General features: G+C 36.9%; 1 long non-coding RNA gene across 3 annotated transcripts; it reads left to right on the forward strand.

Annotated features, from left to right (window-relative positions):
- The first annotated feature begins 398 nt into the window (after window positions 1-398).
- On the forward strand, window positions 399-5,311 carry LOC137718737 (uncharacterized). Of its 3 annotated transcripts, XR_011065924.1 has the most exons (7): window positions 399-763; window positions 873-933; window positions 1,278-1,934; window positions 3,333-4,190; window positions 4,558-4,612; window positions 4,690-4,756; window positions 5,098-5,311. It is a non-coding gene; the product is annotated as an uncharacterized lncRNA (long non-coding RNA). The 3 variants fall into 3 exon arrangements; XR_011065923.1 differs by lacking the exon at window positions 5,098-5,311 and having other exon boundaries at window positions 4,690-4,958; XR_011065925.1 differs by lacking the exons at window positions 873-933; window positions 5,098-5,311 and having other exon boundaries at window positions 4,690-4,958.
- The last annotated feature ends 688 nt before the right edge of the window (window positions 5,312-5,999 follow it).

Here is a 5,999-nt window from a genome sequence, read left to right on the forward strand (position 1 = left end):
GAAAAGAAAATCCATGATAAAAGAAGCCAGTTATTACCTAATAGTATTAGCAAATTAAAAAAGAAGTGATAAATAAATTGAATTACACAAGCCTCTTTAATTGAAGAAAATAATGAAGCAGAAAACCAACCAGCCGAAGAAACATTACAGAAGAAGTAGAGGGGGAAGAGAAGAGAACGAGAACTAAAGTTGGAGGGGAATTGGCACTGTTCATGGCCTTGTTTGCCCCTCGATTTCACGCTATCTACAACAAAACCATCAGATTTGGGATGGGTTGGGAAGGTAATTCTTAAAAGTTAGGGGGTAATTGTGTCCTTATGTTTGAGCCAAATTTCACTTTATTTACAAAATTGCCACCGCCTTTTCTTTCCCTCTTTCCCTCCATACTCTCTCCCGACTCTCGATAACCATCCATCAAATCCTCCGTCCTTCCCTTTTCTCACTCTGAGCTCATTTCCTACAACCCTAGCACCGTTTCTCTCTCATTTCCTATCAAATTCGAGAGACTTCTCTCTCCATTTCTCTCAACCTAGCCCCAGCGCTGCTCACCCCATTCCTCTTCATCATCTCAGTTAAATCCGTTGAACAATCACTGATGCACCTCCACACGAACCCATATCGAATTTTCCTCCTGCCCACGAACCAACCTCCATTTCGTGGATCCACCGTCCTTGCAAGTCGCCGACACCCACAAATGAACTCAGATACGACCATCAAAAGTAGGGCGGAGCTCTCGAAGATGTCAGATTTGAGAAGGGAAAAGGTAAAGTTTCGTAGTTTAGTGTTTGATCCTGAAGTAGATTGAATTTTCCCTCTCTCCGATCAAATTCTTCTCCTTCCCAAATTTTCTGCTCAAATCTAAAAAATTCCAGGAGCGGAGTGGAATTTAAAATGCGCGAGCTCTGCTTTCAGGCCTCCCTGAAACGCTTGCAGGTCAGTCGTCCGAACCGATTTCTGAATTTTGGATGTATTGCGTTTGAAAATGCCGAAAATTAATTGTTTTGTTGGAGTCCGATTGATTTCAGAGGATCGGCGGTGGTTTTTAAATTTGTATTTGTATTTGTATTTGGTGCTTAATTTAAAAAATTGGAGTGAGTTTGGTGTGGATCCGAGCTAAATTAAGTAATTAACTGACTCTGCAATTTAAAAAAATTTTCATTTGAATTTTGTTTCAGCAATTTCAGCTCAATTTCTATGTTTTATGAATTTTAATTTTAATTAATGCTTTTGTGGAAAGAAATTTGAATTTTTATTTTTATTTTTATGTTGTTTAATAGAAAGATAGGTGCTTGGATGGGAGTGGATGTAGGAGCAGGGAGTGGTGCGAGGAGGGGAAGTAGTACCATCATCTGCTGTGTTGCAGTAGTGAAGTGATCAGACGTCGGTATGGCATCTGCTAGCCTAGGGAATGGTGGAGTTGGCCGTTCAAGGTATGTTAGACAATGGATATGGCATAAGTGATAAGCCATTTTCCCTCTCTGCAAGTGTTAACCTCACCCTGTATGGGATTATGAAAAGGAGGGGCTTTCTTTTTTGCGTTGCAAGGGATAGAGGGAAACTTAATTTACTATATTAGCCTTATGAGTTTACGGACCTTCTAATATTTCATAGTGGACCTGGAAGTGATTTTCCAGGAACGGGAAAGGTAATTGAGATTAGTCTCTGATTGTTTGATCATCCTCTATATATTTGATGAAGCTTCAACTAGCTTCTACCAGACAACCCCTCATTTCTTTATGGTAATTGAGCTTCATCTCTAATTGTTTATTGTCTGATTAGATTATGATAATATTTGGGTTGTTGGATATGTTGGATTTGAATTGATTTTTTGTTTTCATTTTTCATGGTGATGGATTTTCGAATGAAATGCACTCAACCCTGAATTCCAGTGGGGTGGCTGAAGCAGCTGCCGGATATGACTTATGGCAGCCAAGGTTCCCTTATTGTCATGCTTTTAGTTTTATTAAATATGACAAGTTGATATAAATATATATGTATACAGAGAACTTACATCTCTTGATAAATTGTGTTGCTAGATAGTTTTTCATGTTATTCTGTCCAACTATTGATTTGGAACAACGTTATGTAAATACTTTATTCTGTCCAACTATTGATTTGGAACAACGTTATGTAAATACTTTTCACACACCATACTTATAACACATTGGTCTTGTATTTGAAGACTTATATACAATACTTATAATTTGGATGAAGAGATCCTGATCTTTGTTTTTGGGAGTTTTTTTACGCTCTGCTTTTTGAGCAAATCTTTATTTATCATTTTTTATCATAACACGGTCATATGGTGTTACTGTCCGTCCTCTTAGTTGTTAAAATCTGCTTTTTTGAGTCGTACATAGAGCTCTTAACGTGGAATTAGTAAAATGTAGGTGCAGAATGAACGACTAATCAATATGAGAGAAGCTTTTACTTTTTTTGGGTTCAATTTTAAATGGGTTGTTATCAACCATTGAATTGCTTTTGGAGTTTTCATTTGATAGGAGAGATGGGGGATTCTTTTGGGTGAAACTTTTAATCCATGAGATTTTTAGTCAGGTTGTGTTGTGGGTTTTTGCAAATTTCTACTGTGTTTATGCATGCATATTTTTGTTATAGATTTGGAAGAAAATAGCATTACAGGGTGTTGAGGGTTTGTTGGTGGGGGAAGGCAGCAGCGTTTAGATTTTGCAGGTGAGATATTAGGGTGAGAGAAAAAGGGGATAAAGAGCATCGAAGACACGTTTGGGATTAGGGGTAACAAAATAGGGGAAAAGAATATGACAGAGGAATGGACTCTTAATTTTTTTCTTAACTGGATTGGGATTTTTCTTGCCTTTGGGGTCGTCATTGGCATCAAGCATTTGGTCTCAAGTCGTGTCTGTTTTGTCATAATTTTTATTACTAATTTTTATGTCGTTTGCAATTTTGTATCCTAGGATTTTTTAATTTTATTGGTTTTTAAATTTTTGTTTTTTCCTTCGTTTGTTTGTTTTATATGTTGTGTTTGTGCTGGGACGCCGTTTTGCAAGTTCTCTTTCCATTGGGACCACTGTTTTTTTAAAGTGTTGAGGGTGAGATTTAGATACTCAAAACACTCCATTTTTTCCCAAATATGCGTGTTTGGTTCTCTTCGGTTTTAAATGTTTTAAATTAAATGGTTGTTTGGATAAAATGGTTTATTAGTTTATCTTATGTGTTGTGATCAGGAATTCAATTGGATTGGGTAAAATGCTTTATCAATTTACGTTATAGGGAATTTTGTGTATTATGGTCTGTGAGTTTTATTGCTCATCGTTTGTTCTTTTTTCTCTGTTTGCCGATTTCTTTTGCAGGGGATCACTACAGTTTGGGAGTCAAAATGACCACACTACCCCATCAAGGGTTCAGATCTTGCCGTCAGGTGATATGAGAGGGGGTTGGATGGTAATTTTGTCCGTAGGGTTTCGGACGGATTGGGATGGGTTAGGGACTTTGTTCATTTAGTTTGTTTCTGAGAGAGAGAGAGAGAGAGAGAGAGAGAGAGAGAGAGAGAGGATGTCAGTGTCGATCTTTGATTCAGTGAGTGAGAGTGTGACGGTGAAAGAGGGGGATCATCGGGATTTCAAGGAGAGAAACACAGAGAGAGGGGTGATGGTGAACAGGCGCGAGTATGGTCTCTTAGTCCAGGATTCACTCTTCATCGTCCATACTCTATTGCATGCTCAGATAAGTGTCTTTTTCAATTACATTTTGTACTAAAATCTTTGTTTTTTTATTGTTTCTTGCATTTATATCTGCGTGAATGTGGTGATTGAAAAGCCCAAAAAAAATTTTCCAAATCTTTTTGTATTGTTTTGTTAGGTGAGGCATCATGGTTTTTTTTTTTTTTTTTTTTTAATCGGTTGGGGGATTTTCTGGGTGTCTTTTTATTTTTTTCCCCTTTGGTTTGTTTTTCATTCTGGGTTCCCACTCTTTCATTAGAGAGTACAAAAATTCCAAAGGTAAACATCCAATCCCTTGCTTCGCTTTTCTGTCCATGATCAAGAATCGGTGAAATAAGTGTGGTTCTTGGATCTGTGGTCTGAAACAAAAAAGTATGTCTATTCTCTGTGCCAGCTAATGTATCCGTGATTTCTTTCCAGGACGCTACTGCAACACTCAAGTCCGTTTGGAAAATGGAGAACACACGACTTAAGTATCTCGGACCCAAGGTAAAATGTAATAATCTCTGGCTCCCTTTACTAATGTACGCTTGCATGCGCTAGATCTGTGAATTTTAATTATGCATGTGCACTCTCTGTGCCAAAAGTTTTTAGATCCGAAGCGGTCAGGATGCTAAGTTAGGAAGGTTAATTTTGTCCTATGGTTTTGGGATGGATTGGGATGGGTCTAGGTGGCTGTCATTCGATGAGGGTTTGGTGAATGAGAGCCATGCTGCCTTTGCACAGAGAGAGAGGGAGGGAGTAGTAGGTCGTTTTATTGCCTTCACTGCACCATTAGTTTGATTGCCTATCCCTGTGTATTTGATTTTGTCTGGAAGATGACTTCTAATTCCTATCTAATTCCTATAATAATCAGATACTCAATCTTCAATCCTGCTTAGCAGCAGCAATCACCACCTGTTTCATGAAAGGTACACGTGAAACAATTGTTAATATTTGGGAACCAACAGAGCTCCTTATTTTGGGGGTTTATTTATGTTTTTGGCAGGAGAACGATTTGGAGCAAGTGACTCAAAAAGTTAAACTTCGATATCAAAATTAATGGAAACCCATCGGTATGATTTCTTCATCTGAAATTTTTGATTGCCCAATTGGTTGTTTCATCAATTAATTGTGTGCAAACATTTATGTGTAATTTTTTACTTCTTCCACTTAAATGGTAAGATCAAATTAAGCTTAAGAACTTTGGGTTTTGTAAATGTTATGTAATTAAATTATTCATATTATCAATTAATTTTGAGCAAACATTTCTGGGTAGTTGTTAATTTGACTCAATAATTGATAATAATTAAATTAAAGCTGAGAACTTTGTATTTTGTTCATTACCTGCCATGGATTTTACTTAACAGAGAAAATGTAGTTTCCTTGATATTATTCATGTTTTGTTTTCTTTCAGATTGTGTTGTAATGGGTCTTTTTGGAAAAACAATTCTTAAGACCAATTGTGAGGTTTGTTCTTATATGGTACATGAGTGTTTTTATAATTCTTTTGCACAGTTGTTAGTATTTGTAGTTGTGATTGGTGTTGTCCTACATATTTGGCTTGAAGAAATAAGACACTACTTTTGATAAACCATATTGAGAGTGAAGAGATCTCATTTTGACCTGGTCATGTTGGAGTACATTTATACTACCTTGGTACACTACGGAAATTCATGGACTCTTTTACTTGCCCCCTTTTTATATGTATTTGTTAATTAAATGATAAAATTTTCGACAATGCTAAAATTTTCGACCCGTCACATCGCGCGGTCATGAATTCAGTCTAAAATATGATGGATGACGACTCGAGTGCGAAGACAAGGGAGTTCCCACACGGGTGGGCTGGGCTGGGCCGATATTTTTGGGCCTAAATTCATTGTAGGACTCGTGAACCGAAACCTCTCTCGTGTTTAACTCTCTGCTGCTCGTCACTAAATACGTATCTTATTTTTACAAGTAATGTTATTCTTACTATATTTTTTTATCATCTTAGATGGCAGATGAGTTGGACAAGATGCATCATTTAATTTCAATTTTCTTATTAATTAAAACATTTAAATAAGGAAAATTACAGATTTCAAGATCTCCCTCTGGCGTTAGTAACTTAATTGAGTATGAACCCTAATCCGATAGACAAATTTGATTTTGACTCCTAATTCACATGAAAGTGAATAGGCATTACTTAATGAAATAATCAGATGAAATCCTTTCTTTTAAACCACCAACAAAAAAAAATCACGAGGTGAGCAACCATGGAGTACCAATGAAGATTGGAGACAGAAATACTTAAAGGGGAATGAGGATTAGGGCTACGAG

Source organism: Pyrus communis, chromosome 15 (genome assembly GCF_963583255.1).
Source record: "Pyrus communis chromosome 15, drPyrComm1.1, whole genome shotgun sequence".
Classification (NCBI taxonomy): domain Eukaryota; kingdom Viridiplantae; phylum Streptophyta; class Magnoliopsida; order Rosales; family Rosaceae; genus Pyrus; species Pyrus communis.